Source organism: Castor canadensis, chromosome 2, assembly GCF_047511655.1.
Source record: "Castor canadensis chromosome 2, mCasCan1.hap1v2, whole genome shotgun sequence".
NCBI lineage: Eukaryota > Metazoa > Chordata > Mammalia > Rodentia > Castoridae > Castor > Castor canadensis.
Genome location: NC_133387.1, coordinates 68,022,470 through 68,036,497, shown reverse-complemented (window position 1 = coordinate 68,036,497; position 14,028 = coordinate 68,022,470). Strand labels below are relative to the sequence as shown.

Sequence of the window (14,028 nt, the reverse complement as noted above, 5' to 3'; positions counted from 1 at the left end):
TTCCTTTGTTTCCTATTTCAGTCAATGATACCACCATCTACCCAGATGCATGTGCCAGAAACCTGGGGTTGTCTTTGACCCTCTTGCTTCTCATAAACTGCATCCAACTGATCTCAGGTTCTGTTGATTCTAACTCCAAGATAATTCTTGGAATAGGTCCACTTCATTGTGCTTCATAGCCAAAACCCCAGTTCAGGTTGCCACTATATCATACCTAGATGGCCTAATACCACCTGATCTCCTTGCATATTTCTTTTATTTCTATACTTCTCAATTTTCCCTTTCACATTTCATCATGTATGGTAATATATATGTCAAATATTTACCATGAAGAATGGGAAAAGCAGGATCTACAAAAGTCAGAACTTAACTTTTAGGGTTATTTCATGGCTCATGAAATACCTGGGGTGAGTCTGTATAGTTCACCAACAATTCCCTGGATCTGGCCCACCATTTTGGTGGTTGGTAGTGGTTCCCTGTAGCTCAGTATCAATGGGGACCATTCTGTGGATAAGGACAATTGAAGCATTTTCCAGGAATGTTGGCAGAAATCTACAGTCTACCTCTCTACATTCTGACTTAGGTTTGCCTATCATTCATTCATCCAACTTTCTCTTCCTTCCATGCCATTCCAACCCTTCTGGGAAGCTATTATGATTACCCTACGTCTGTTTGGGAATGGGGGTCGGTTGGAGACTCTGAGTTCATATCATGTTATGGCTAAATTATGATATCACAGGGCACATTTTCATGGATTTTTATTTTGTGCTCATTGCTTTAGGGGAGGGATATAGAGGTAAGACAACAGAAATTTTTGATTGGGTTTCTAAAACCTTATTAATAGACTGTGAGTGGATTATGGAAAAGATGATTTGTCCGAGTCAGGAATAATAGCAGGAAAGACTTTATCCTAGACTGAAAATACAATCTCCCATCCTACTGGACTGCAATGTTTGATGGAAAGGAGAGAAAAGTGAGAGAGGGGTGACTGGAATAGAAGGGCCTGTGCTTAGCCTTCTGGAAGTACCCAGGGCAGAAAGAGGATCCTAGAATAAAACTGCTGCAGGGTATGCTCAAAAGTACCTTGCAAAGACACCTGGGCCCCAAGAGTCTTGGGGAAGAAGCTTATGCACACAATTCTACTAGTTATAAATGACAGAAACCCTCAAATGACGTTTACCTCCCTCAGAGAGACTTTTATTATAGTACTAAGGAAGGCAGTCTCTACTCTTGGAATTGTGGGCCTGAGGTGGGATGGGAGAGGAGGGGTTGTTGCAAGAGCCTGCCTGGCTCTCCAAAGCCCGCTCAGTCAAAGGCGAGCTCAGCCTCTGCTGTCACAGGCATGTAAGCTTGGTGCAGTCATACAGTGACAGGCTTTTTCTTAAGTGTCAGGCACTCCAAAGCCCTCTTTTCTCATAGGCAACCCCCAAGGAGGTACAGATCCCTCAGTTAAAAATCACTGCAGAAATGAGTCACTATTAGTGGTGGGAAGGTGTGCTTCTTGGCTGTGTGTTGGAAAAAAAAAAGTAAGCAACTGTAACTATTAGGTTTGTAAAGAATTGAGAATAATGAGATTAAAAAATTTAAAAAGTGGCACTGGAGCCTCATGTTTTCACTATTGTTTCAGAGTCAACATGGCTTTTCATATTTTTTAATACAGCTTAGGTATACTTGATTGTGAGATAACCTGAATATTTTAGTCAGCCTGTGTTAAATCATGGGAACAGTGAATGACAACAAATCTCAGAGTTATTCTGTGCTTTATGAACTAAATGGTTTCCTCACCATGACCCAACAACTCTTAAATCTATGCATCTTGCTTATATATTTACTAAATTATGAAAAGGTTAAAGATAAATTAGTAATTAATTTTGCCTACCTGTGTGAAATAATTTGTACCTGCTTCTTACTTACAAATCACTTATTTATGTGTAATATTAAGATGTATATGTATGTGCCTACATATAACATACATATAACAATTGTTTCCACACATATTTTGCTTTTGCATTAATGAGAAAACTAAGTAGTGTACATAAAATTGTAAGCTAGTATGTATGTACTATTGTAAACATTTCCTTCCAAACCACTTCCAAATACCATGAAACTGCTAATCTGGTTCATTTAAATTCTTGTTTTAGCAAGTTCCAGTCATTGCATTACAAGTAGTAGCAGGATGTCCCACAAGGGTGGCAGTCCTGTTAATAAGGAAGACCCTGAGCCTCAGTGACTGAGTGTCATGTCTTTGGATTAAATATTTTAGTGGAATAATACAAAGGGATAGTTCTTTCCAGAAGAAATGCAGTCTCACTAAGATGAAAAAAAAAAAAGCCAAGTAAAGACCTTTTAAATGATTTGAATTAGATATGAAAGTTTGGAGCCATGCATTAGTAAGAAAAATCATGACTAAAATGAAAGCCAGTATGGATTGCTAGAGACAGTGCTATGCTTTACATAGCTTGCTATGTAAAGGACGTTTGAAGAAGCAAAACTGGTATTTAGAGGAAGTGCAATTAGCCATGCACATTTGCATGTATTTTTTTTTTTTGCTAATGGCATTCTGAAGAATGCAAAATAAACTTATTTTACCTACATTTTGACTGAAAAATGAGGTATTAGTAGGGAGTTATGAGGAGGCAACATTAAAAGCAAATGCACTCTAGATTTTTTCTTTGTTATGCTTCTGTTGTTAAAAGAGCAATGCTTTTCAAATCATAGCCTTAATTCAAAGAAGTATTATTCTGAATGGCTAATGGGAACTGACTTAGTCATTTCTTTTTTCCAGTGGCTTATAATTATTGTTCATGAAATTAATTTTGAAGCTGAGCCCTTTCTAAAATGCTTTGTGGATAATGGCACCATAGATTTAGGTGGTAAATCTCAATCCATTACTGTTTTGAATAGAATTGAGAGAAATGAGATGAAGTTTTTGTTATTATTATGAAAATTTCAAGGAATGATTTGGGTTTGGATAAAATCTTATAGTGTACTCATTCAATCACTCAGTGTCTTAGATCACATGCCTCAGAAACAGAGCCTGAGCTGAGGACTGTGGTCAAGTGAGCAGTCATTTGCTTGGGGCTTCCCAGGAGAGATGTAAATGCCAGGCACTGCAATCCACTACCAGAGCTGGCAGACAGCAAGAGCAGCCCAAAAGCAATAGTATAAAGATGAGTTAGGTGGGTGGAGTCTTTGGCACCAAAAGCACAGAAAGGGATGAACAAAAATAATAAAAGGAAAATAAAGATATGTTGAGATCAGGAAACTGATGTTATCTGCTGTACTTTAGTAAACATACAATTGTCCTTCATATCCATGGATTCTTCATCCTCGGATTCAAACACACATGGATCAAATATATTTGGAAAAAAAATTGCATTAGTATTGAATGTACAGACTTTTTCTTGTTGTTACTCACTAAACAATACATTATAACAACTGTTAACATGCATTTGCATTGTATTAGGTATTATAAATAATTCAGAGATGATTTAAGTATATGGGAGGGTGTACATAGGCTATATGTAAATACCATGTCATTTTATATAAGGGACTTGAGAATCCTCAGATTTTTGTATTGCCAGAGGTTTTGGAACCAATTTCATATGGATATCAAGGGATGATTTATCAAGCACCTAACTCTATGTTGGACACTTTCTAAGTTCTGGGGATTCAGTGCAGTGTAAGGCTGTGGGGCTTCTGTGCTAGTGGGGGAACATACAATAAGAAAAGTAATATGTGAACAACATAAAAATAACACAGTAATCCATGCTATGAAGAATGGAAAGCAGGGCAAGGGAAGAGAGAATGACTTGAGGCACAAAATTAGATAGGGTAGTCAGGGAAAGTCAAATAAACAAATTCTATGAAAAGTACATCCAGGTTTCCCTGGAACTCTTTCATAGGGAAGTACTGGCATTGTGTATTGTTTCTCCCTAACCCTGGGAACTTCTTTCTGTGGAGCTCCTAGGAGGGAAGTGAACCTCCTAGTTGAATAAAGCCATCACAATAGGTATTCTTGACACAGGAATAACAAACATAAAATAAAGGTATACACCCCTCCACATTTATTTCTAAATGTTCTGAAGTCAAATATTTGGGGAAGCAAAGGAAAAAGAAAACTAGTTTTGTACATTCAGAATTCTGACACTGTACATTAGTAACCACTTCAACTCTGATTAAGAACATTAAACCATCTGTTATTTGGGGAGAAAAGATAGAAAACATAAAATTATTTTGAAGTTTTTATTTGAAAATCTGTGACAAGCTAAATTACAAGGCAGACTCTAAGAAAGGCATGCAATTAGGTCCTGGTGTTGCAGAGGTAACAGCCAAGGTCTGATACTGGATCTTATTTCAGAGGTGACTGGACTCTTGTCACTAATCCCTGCTAAAACTGACAAGTGACTGCCAATCTATTAATATCCAAGGTCATGTTTGTGGGGAATTTTACTGGAAATGCCATTTTTAGAAATTTTTTTCCTGGCTATTTTATCTAAAGCAACTTGTGACTTCATTCAACTGTCTTCTTGCTACTTCTTCCTTTCTCTTCGAGCTTTAGGGCCAGAGACTTGAGCAAGAGGTGGTGATGAAGGAACCAAACAGAATTAGTTAATCGGTAGTGACTCCTTTTCTCCCCGCCTTTCTTATTCTCCATGATACATGGTTCAAGACCTTTTCATAGGAAACAGAAGATAGGACACAGGCTATAGTGGTCCCACTGTGTAATTTTTCTTAAGTAATGCTTCCCAACTTTGTCTTAGTTGAAAATATACTTATCATGTTAAGAAATTAAATGGGTTGTGGATTTTGAAATTTCATCAATGAACATAAAATATCATCAAAATGCTAATTCATTATAATTAAAAAATTAGAATATAATCAATCTAAATAAACTAATTTAATAATATTGAGAGGAATTGTGAGATAATGCTCTTTGATACATACTATTTTAAAAGTTAAAAAAGGGCACTGTTAATGGATAGTGAAATATACAACAGTATATTTTGTGCTGCTGTAACAGAGCTCCCGAGACTGAGTAATTTACGAAAGGCTAAAATTTATTTTCTCACAGTTCTGCAGGCTGAGAAATCCAAGGTCAAGGCATAACAGATTCAAGTTGTCTGGTGAGGGCTGCTTTCTGCTTCCAAAGAAGGCAGAGGGAATGCTAGCCAAATGTGGAGTCTCTTCCATGGGAGCTTGAATCTTATCCCCAGGGGAGGGTCTTTCCCAAAGGCCCACCTCCTCTATATACATTGGTAACACCTGAATTTTGGAGAGGACCACATTCAAATCTTAACAGTAAAGGGGATCAGATATCTGCCCCTTTGGTCAGCCCAACTATAAAGAAAGAGAAAATGACCTGGGGATGTGAAATCACAGTAAATTAAGAGCCATCTTTCACTCAATAAATATCTATTGATCACCTACTGATCTAGGTTCTGGAGATACAGTGGTAAAGATCACAGACAAAACTGTGAGAGAAATGTGAAAGTTGTCAGAATCAAATTGAAGTTGTCTGTGTCAACCCTAACAACAAGAACAACAAAAAAAGTAAATAAAGCTGGGAGGTGATGAAGGAAGGTTCTGGCATGATCTAGATAGTGACAATCACAAAAGACTGCCATAAACACAGCTTGTACAGAGGCCATCACAACCTTGTACAAAAAGTACTTCTACAAGGACACCTGCCTAGCAATTCTCTGTTCAACCTCAGACTGATGCCATGTTTCTTACTTACTAATCACTGCCACCAAGAATTATTGTTTCAAAATATCTGGTGTAGTCCTCATTTTTGTCTTTAAAAATTTCCCCTTGCCTCAACCTCTTTGAACATACTCATAGTTTATTATGCTCTGTGTATTTCCATTGCAATGTATTGTTGTTCCCAAATAAATACCAGTATTCTTGGAAGCTCTTTTTCTGATTTTTTAAAAATTTATTTAAATTGACAAAACCCTGCTCTCATGGGACTTCCATGCTAGAGATTGGATATAGACACACATGCAAACTGTGGCAAGTGTTGAGAAGGAAATAAACAGAGCAATAGAGTAGGGGTTGGCAAACTTTCTATAAAGGGCCAGATAGTAAATATCTTAGGCTTTCTGGTCATACTGTCTCTGTTTTAACTATTCAGCTCTATAATTGTAGCAGGAAAACAGCTATGAACAATATGTGAATAAATGGTCATGGCTGTGTTCCAATAAAACTTTATTTATACAACAAAAACAAAATCCTTCAGATCTGGCTTGAGTTTTGTGATTTGCTGACTAGAGTGGGAGTGTACCCTAGAACTGAAGTCACCAGTTCTAGGGTGAGGATGCAACAGGTACAACAGGATAAATTCAAGTGTAAAGTATAATTGATTGATAAGATCACTTGAATTTTAATTTATTATTAAAGCTTCATGATAGAAGATTATCATTCTGGTGACATTTGGATATTAGCCAAGACTTTAGGCAAGAAAGGAAGTATTTATGGTTGTGCCTCTGAAATCATATCTAATGGGTCATTACTCACTTCATCTATCTTGAGGCCAGCCCTGGCAGACAGCAATGAGAGAATTGTCTACACAAAATCCAGGAAGGCAAAGTATGTCATTGGTTTATGTGGTGGACAGCCAGGAAAATGCCCATTGTGAATCATGCATTTCCCAAAGGAGGACCCTTTCCTCAGAATAGAATTTCTCCAAGGAGTACATTAATACATTGAACAGAATGAGATGCAATTAGAGATGATTACAAGCATCGCGATGCTGATTACAAGACAGATCAACTAGAAAGTGTTTTCTCTAAAGTACGTGAATGTTTCTACCTTCATAGCCACAACATCTATTTCTACCCATACCTAGATTTGATATACAATCCACATACAATGTAGAAATTTTGAAAACTACAATCACTATGATCAACCATCTCTAACACTTACTTCCATACCTGTCTTAATTCACACCACCTGCCCAGCAAAACCACAGCTCTGGATAAATTCAACTTTGCCCCACATCTGTGCAGCTGATTGTGGCAGGTGACTAATATAACACTCTCCCTGCCCCCATGTCATTGGAATAAATGATCACAAACCCCAAGTAGACCTTTAATGCCACATCTCTCTGCTCCATTCATTCCTCTACTTTCAGAGTGACACTGCTCCTTCTCTTCCTTCTTCTCCCTTTCATCTTCCTCATTTCTTTTGAATTGAGGTATAATTAACACTCAATGATGTACACTGATCATTAAATATGTAGTTCGATGGTTTTGACAAATGCCTGCAGCATGTAGCCATACTCCTATCAAGATAGGGAATATTAGTCAGTACCACTCCAGAAATTTCCCTTAGGTCTCTTTTCAGTCACTTCCCACACTCCTCACCCTCAGGCAATCACTGTTTCAATTTTTATTCTAGGTGGCTACTTCACACTTTTTATTTTCTCCCCTCTGAGAAATCAGCCTTAGCCTTACTCTCAGATGATGATCTTGTTTCCTACTTTCACTGAGCAGTTGAAAGCAGCAAGAAGTGTCCACTCCTCTTCCATTTGCTTATGCATACTTCCTGTCTGTATCTCTTACCTAAAGCTGAACCCTCCCATCAAAGGTTGCACACCAGCCAGTCTTTCATCTTTCTTTTATTTAATTTCCTACACACCACCAGACCCATTCCCATCTACACTTACTTCTGTGCTCTCATGAGAATCCCCAGAACTCTGAGAAACAGTTTGGAAGTCAATGAAGAACAGTTATACTCTGTCAATGAGGAACATTGAAGGGAGTTGAGCTTAGCAGTCCAAAGTCATAAAGCTGATGCCTTGTACAGGGCTGGCAAATCAGTCAGTGCAGGATGCCAGTTGAATTGAATGTGTTGAACGGTCGCCAGTTCTCAAGTAGTGGTTACCTAGACATCACTTAGAGAATGAAGAAAACATGAAGGTATATATGTATATATATTTGCATTACATATTTTCTTCTGATAAAAATTTATATCTGTCTATCTATCTATCTATCTATCTATCTATCTATCTATCTATAATACAATAGTTAAGAGACCTTTTGTGATATATGTTTGTGTCTGTTAAGATTTAAAGGAAAAAGAAACTTCCCCTGATCCCACTTCTACTAGCCCCATTTCTTTGCTCCTCTCTATAGAAAATCTCAAAGTGCTTATCTCACCTCCCCAACTTTAATTCTCCTCAATTTGCTTTGAACTGATCTTATCCAGGCTTGCATCCACATTGTTAAATTCAATGGAAAAGTTCTGTCTTCTGCAGGGTTTATTGCGATCGAGTCCTCCTTTCTTTCATAAAATGTTATCACTTGGCCTTCCTAGGGTTCTTGGGCTATCTCAGTGCTCAATTGTTCTCAGTCTCATTTACCCCTGTTGGTTTCTCATCTCCCTTAACTCTTCATCAGAACATGCCCCAAACTGTAGTTTATAAACTACACTTGTAGCTTTTACCATTTGAGTTGATGGCAAACTCTATCCTTCAACTCTGCCCCACATCAGGACAAACTCTTGAAGTCAGTTTTGAAATATTTATTTTCTAAAATATGCCCAGTGAATGTATGTATTTGAAAAATTGGAATAAATTCAGCTTTCCTGAAAAGGTCCTAGAAGAGCATGCAGAATGAGGTGAAGAGAGTAGCTAAGCAGCAGGTCCCCTTGACCTTGGGAGGAGTGATGATGTGAGAAACAGGAGGAAGAAGTGTGTTGCCATGCAAAGCTCAAATCATTTGGAAGAATAGAAATAAACCAGGACACTCCAAAGAGTCTTAGCTGACTAATGAACAATATCTGAGCCCACAATCTAACACTTCTGTGTATAGCAATGAATATGGCAGCTTCACTATCCTATCACATCTAAACACACACTGTACAGGAGGAACTAACTGCATCAAGCATGTTATCCTCTGCTTTTGGAGAGAAGAACTCTTTTAAAATCACAATGCCAGTCTTTCTCAAAGGATCCTTTTACAGGCCAAGTGCATCAGGAATAAGTGAGCTGGATATAAAATGCAGACCCCCAGGCCTGTTCCTTTCTACTAAGCCAGAATGGCTGGAACTGGAGCAGAGGGGCCTGCCTTTTAGTCAAGTACTTTGCGTAATTCTTACACACAATTTATTTATTTATTTATTTTCATTTGCATATTATTATTGTATTGGGGGTACATTGTGACATTTACCAAAGTGCTTACAATATATCTTAGATTCACTCCTTCCATCACACTCCTTTATCCCTCCTCCCCACCTTCTTAGAATAGTTTCAGCAGGTCTCATTACTCCTTTTTCATACATGAGTACATATTTCATATTCTCCCTCCTTAACCCTTTCCTTATGTCCTCCCCTGTCCTGCTGATACTAACCTCCAGACAGGACCTGTTTTACCTTCCTGTCCTTCATTTTTGAGACATTGTTCTTTGTTTTAGATAACTATATGGGGAATTTAATTATGACATTTCCATATATATAGCTTTATATCCTGAATTTGTTCATCACCTCCATTTTTCTCCTTTTTCCTTTAGTCCCCTTCTTATGATGATTCCAACAGGTTTAACTATTCTGTATTCATTCTTGTATAGAAAGTACATCAACCACATTCACTTTCTTAACTTCCAATTCTTTTACCTTCTCCCTCCTGTTAGTACCCTCCCCTTTGTGTGGCCTGTTTTTCATTCTTGTCCTTCATTGTTTAGATTGCCCACACAACTTGAAACGTGCCTAAGAACTCTCTGCTGTGTGACAGGTCCCAAAGGAACACAAAGAGCTATTATTTTGGACTGGAGTGGTAATGGGAATGAACAGTGTCATGAAGGAGAATAGGAACTGAGGCTTTAGTTGAGTTTCATTAGCTGGGGCAATGGGGAGCTGTCATTCTAGGAGCGAGAATGGCTGGTCAGGCAACAAATTGCACTGGGGCCATTGGCTTAATCATAGAGAAGAGATGACCAGTGGGGGCTATGACTTCCCTTCCACATGGCCATCCTGCAGCCCCTCAGGCTTCCCTTTCATGCAAAGCCAGGGTGAGGTTGGAGAGGAACTGAACCACAGAAATCTGGCTTTGCTTTATGCTCGCTTGTCACGAGTAAGCTAAACTGGCTGGCTTTCTGCCTTCTGTCAAGTTGGCCCTTCTCTGAATTCAAGCAGAAGTACGAGAATTTTTTTGCCACTCAGGCTTGAATTTTGCTGTCCTCACTATTTGAGATAACCACAAGCTGACTATCTCCAAATAGAAAGCTGCACTTTCCACGCTACCCTCACCTAGGGCAGGACAGTGCAGCCAGCTAGGACAGCACCTGGCTAACCCCATGCCTTTAGCAGCTTGGCAGCCTCTGGAGTGATTGTGTGGCATGCAGCAGATCAGTTGTCATAAATAACCCAAGTGCCAGGACCAACTGTTGGATCTGGGAGTGGGCTGGTACCTCCCTGTCTCGGTTACCTGGAAGTTGTCAACCTAGTAAACAGTGAGCATTTAGTCACTCACTGCTGCCCACTCAATGCTGTCAGTCCCCACCCCTTTCTCTATTTCCAGCTGATGCTATTTGAGCCAATAGACAAGAACAGAGGCATTCATCTCTTTGTGAAATCTGGGATCTGGGCTCAGCATCATGCAATCCCAGCCCTGCTCCACCCCAGAAGTCCATGAAGGATTGCTGTCTCCCTGCCAGCCCTCACCAGTGTGGTGCAGCAGAAAGAACAAGGTGAGCTTGGATGGACTAAGATACAGGCACAGTGTGATGGATGTGGTGATACGCTGCCCAGTGTCCTCTCAACAAGGACTTGTCTGAGCTCTGGGAATGTTCTCAGCAGACAGTTGTCAGCTTCCAGCCCTGAAAGCACTTGCCTTAGCTGTGGAAAGCCACCTCCTCCAAGGCTGTGTCCTTCCCATGTGGTCCATATCCAGTGATTGATTGAAGCAGGTGTAGAAAAGCCTGTTGTTTGGCCCAGTGCTGGCCAACTCAGATGAGCCTCCAACTCTTGCGTTCTCTTTCCCTCACAGGTGCTAAACCTAAGGACTCCCCCCAATGAATACCTCAACCTTTCTTCTTGAGGAACCCAACTTGCCACAAAGGAGTTTAAATTTAAGCTTAGCGATTTATGAGCATCTGATTTGGGAAGCAGTGACTTAATTTCATCACTTGCTGAAGGAAAATAAATAATAACTTCTTCATTGGCTTATTATGAGTGTATTTAGTTTAATATGTGGTGTAGGATAATCTCTCATAAATATTAGATATCATGATTCTTGGGCAAATTATGTAACTTCAACACATTCCATAAATTGTTCATATAAACTTCAAAGCCCCTCTCTTTTTCCTTGATTCACTTTTGTAATCCTTAGAGTTATATGTTTTTTGTGGATTACAGGATTTCAGTTTTCATATTGTAAACCTCTGAAGCAGGCATGACATCTATTTTAAAAAGAGTATAGTTGGCCAAGCCTTACCATGCTCCTTGGGAATGTTCACTGGTTATTATGCAGTCATCCCTTGGTATACTTGGGGCATTGGTTCTGTACACCACATACAAATGGATGTTCAAATCCCTTATATAATAAAGTGCAGTATTTGCATATAACCTACACACATCCTCCTGTATACTTTAAATCATCTGCAGATTACTTATAACACCTAACATGATGTAAGGGCTATATAAGTAATTGTCATACTGTATTGTTTAGTGAATAATGACAAGAAAAACTTCAGTACATATGCATACAGCTGCAACTCTCCTTACCTCCAATATTTTTGATCCATGGTTCCTGGATCAAAACCATTCTCATGGTTCCTTGAGAACGTAGAACTGTGGGTGGAGGGCCCACTGTGCTAGCTGACAGCCACATGCTCTGTTAACCATGCTGAGTCCTGCAGGGACACGGAAGTGCTCTGGGAATTCCGGCTGGAGTGACGAGGAATAAGAGCCAGATGGAATCTTCTGAGTGCACCGCTCTCCCATCCCCCCAGTTCATCTCATCCATGAGGAAACTTAATTTAGGTCATTTTTCTCTTTAAATAATGGTATTTAAATGCTTATGTGGAAATTTTATAGTCCCATCTTTATTACTCTTATGTAAAAGCTTGGTCAGTTCTAGGAACATTGTCTTACTCTGACACCTGCTGGACAGGTGGAAAATAGCAGATACCTGTAACTAGTGTTTTTTTGTGACTATAAGCAGAGAAATTATATCTTCCTCACTGCACTCATTTTTAATAAGATATCCTTTCCCTATTTCTCCTGTTGAACCAAAGACCTGTGTTAGATTTCTTGAGTGTGATAGTTGTATTGCTAAAAGCCCATAGTACTTTTTAAAAAATGTCATTCTATAGATACGCCTAATGTTTAATGATGAACAATAATCACATTCATTACATGTAATTGTGGTTTTGCACACAGTAACCCCCCACCTGAACTGCTCACCTATCAGGTGGGCTCTGTGAAAAGCTTGGAGCCATTCTTAAGCCTAGATTTGCCTGTTAGTGGGCACTGCAAGAAACCATCTGATCTAGACCAAGCCTCTCAAGGATGGAAGTAAGAACGGTCCAAGATGATCATCAGGTGTTATTTTTTTAAGGTTCCTCCAGGGATCACAAGCCCATAAATTCAACTGTTTCATTAACCCAGTAAGATTTTTGTTACAAAACCCTATCTCTCAGCTTTTATTTAAACACATTTTCTTTTGTTTGCTCTCCTAAAGTTTAGAAAGGACTAGCAATATCCTATTTGTCAATACAAAAAAAAAAAAAAACCTTTCCAAAATATGTGAGTAGGTTATATTCTAATTACCTGCTATGATCCCCTTTTTACTGTACTTTTTCTTTGTTTATTTAATGATTTAATCATGAAAAGGACTTTCCGTGTAGTTCCATACTTCTTTTCCTGGAAAAATAATGACTTTGAGATGAATTCAGCACCCAGAATACAAGCTCATAGCATTTGTTAGCACATCCATGGGAACTAATTGATCCTGTTGGTCATCTGAGGCTCTGAGAAGGTGTACAGGAAGTGCCCTGATGCCTGTGGTGGGCGGAACAGGAAGGAAAGGACATGGATTTTGGATCCAGTTAGATTCAGAACTGAAAACTGGCTCTGCTACTTACTAATTATGGGTTCTCTTTGCCTTAGTTTCTTCATCTAGATATGGAGATAAACATAACAACTTGTATATAGTCCTTTTAATAATTTAATGATACAGTTTTTGGCCATTTTAGGTGCATAGTTATTTCTTTTCCTTGTTTTCAAAGAAATATCATTTTGCTTGTATCTTTCCCAGGGTCACATTGAATAGCCCACTATTAACAGTTCTACCCATGAGAGATGCCATTTCTGAAAGTCCTTGAAAAGCTTGAGCTTTTCCCTCTTCAAGTTTTTTGACTACCACAAATGATCTCTGCTCTGCTGTTACACTTCTCAGATATCCTTTGGTTCTCATGCTGTCTGCTTTCAGACTTTAAAAAGTGGTCCTAGGGATTTATTTATTTAACAGATATTTATTGAGCTCTTACAAAGCTCTAGCACTGGAAATGAGCTGCGAATACAACAAAGAACGAGTCTTGTTCTCATGGACCTTTTATTCCAGGAGAGGATGGAAAAAAATAAGGAAGATAAAGATTATGATTTACTAAATGGTCATAAATGCTAAGTGAAAAAATAGGGCAGAAAGGGTGATAGGGATTGCAGTGTGTGTGTGTGTGTGTGTGTGTGTGTGTGTGCGCGCATGCACGCCCTGGGAGATGGTTGACTCATTATCACGAAATATGTGAGGGCTGAGTTTCTTGTGGTGACATAAACAGGTTAAAAAGTATGCTGAGGTGGATCTTGATGGTTTCAAGGAAGATAATGGATAATGGTATGGAGTGAGAAGCTGGGAACCTGGTAGGTTGGGCTCTAGCTAGGAGCACACACAGTCCCCTCTTCATTCCTGTCAAAGGTGACATGGAAGAGAACATGGGGAGGGGATTCTTATCTTTGATCACAGGGAGTTGGTGGGCTTACCTTTTGAGTCCCTCCTTCAGTTTCTGGTGACAAGATAAGCATGGAGA

The 14,028-nt window shown here is 39.0% G+C and overlaps 2 long non-coding RNA genes across 2 annotated transcripts in view; one reads left to right on the top strand and one right to left on the bottom strand.

Annotated features, from left to right (window-relative positions):
- LOC141420677 (uncharacterized) overlaps positions 1-11,732 on the top strand; it is a 36,406-nt gene extending 24,674 nt beyond the window's left edge. The window contains exons 2-3 of the long non-coding RNA XR_012445201.1: positions 10,521-10,689; positions 10,989-11,732. This is a non-coding gene — a long non-coding RNA (uncharacterized lncRNA). The remainder of the gene's footprint in view (positions 1-10,520; positions 10,690-10,988) is intronic.
- On the bottom strand, positions 7,167-13,481 carry LOC141420678 (uncharacterized). The gene is made up of 3 exons (XR_012445202.1): positions 12,773-13,481; positions 11,726-11,887; positions 7,167-7,897 (listed from the first exon to the last, which is right to left on the bottom strand). It is a non-coding gene; the product is annotated as an uncharacterized lncRNA (long non-coding RNA).
- Between the last annotated feature and the right edge of the window lie 547 nt (positions 13,482-14,028).